At 50.9% G+C, this 760-nt stretch overlaps 3 non-coding genes across 3 annotated transcripts; all 3 read right to left on the bottom strand.

Annotated features, from left to right (window-relative positions):
• Window positions 1–76: 76 nt before the first annotated feature.
• Window positions 77–195, bottom strand: LOC111476242. The gene has a single exon (XR_002716995.1). It is a non-coding gene; the product is annotated as a 5S ribosomal RNA (ribosomal RNA).
• Window positions 196–328: 133 nt separating this feature from the next.
• LOC111476243 lies at window positions 329–447 on the bottom strand. Its single transcript, XR_002716996.1, has one exon. It is a non-coding gene; the product is annotated as a 5S ribosomal RNA (ribosomal RNA).
• A 133-nt stretch (window positions 448–580) lies between these two features.
• LOC111476244 lies at window positions 581–700 on the bottom strand. The gene has a single exon (XR_002716997.1). It is a non-coding gene; the product is annotated as a 5S ribosomal RNA (ribosomal RNA).
• Window positions 701–760: the final 60 nt, after the last annotated feature.

The following is a 760-nucleotide window of genomic DNA, read 5'->3' as shown; positions in this document are numbered from 1 at the left end:
GATGGGCGTGAGCGGGGGAGGTTCTCATTTGTAGAGAAAGGAAGAAAAGAACTGGGAGAAATTGAAAGAAAAAAAAGGGGTGCAACACGAGGACTTCCCAAGTGGTCACCCAACTTAGTACTACTCTTGCCCAAGCACGTTTAACTGCGGAGTTCTGATGGGATCCGGTGCATTAGTGCTGGTATGATCGCACCCGACATGCCATGCGCACAAAATCGGATTTAACGCATGCGGGGCGGCATGATCGAAACGCGATGGGCGTGAGCGGGGGAGGTTCTCATTTGTAGAGAAAGGAAGAAAAGAACTGGGAGAAATTGAAAGAAAAAAAGGGGTGCAACACGAGGACTTCCCAAGTGGTCACCCAACTTAGTACTACTCTCGCCCAAGCACGCTTAACCGCGGAGTTCTGATGGGATCCGATGCATTAGTGCTGGTATGATCGCACCCGACATGCCATGCGCACAAAATCGGATTTAACGCATGCGGGGCGGCATGATCGAAACGCGATGGGCGTGAGCGGGGGAGGTTCTCATTTGTAGAGAAAGGAAGAAAAGAACTGGGAGAAATTGAAAGAAAAAAAGGGGTGCAACCACGAGGACTTCCCAAGTGGTCACCCAACTTAGTACTACTCTTGCCCAAGCACGCTTAACTGCAGAGTTCTGATGGGATCCAGTGCATTAGTGCTGGTATGATCGCACCCGACATGCCATGCGCACAAAATCGGATTTAACGCATGCGGGGCGGCATGATCGAAACGCGA

This window comes from Cucurbita maxima, unplaced genomic scaffold, assembly GCF_002738345.1.
Source record: "Cucurbita maxima cultivar Rimu unplaced genomic scaffold, Cmax_1.0 Cma_Scf06844, whole genome shotgun sequence".
NCBI lineage: Eukaryota > Viridiplantae > Streptophyta > Magnoliopsida > Cucurbitales > Cucurbitaceae > Cucurbita > Cucurbita maxima.
This window is presented reverse-complemented; position numbering and strand designations above follow the sequence as displayed.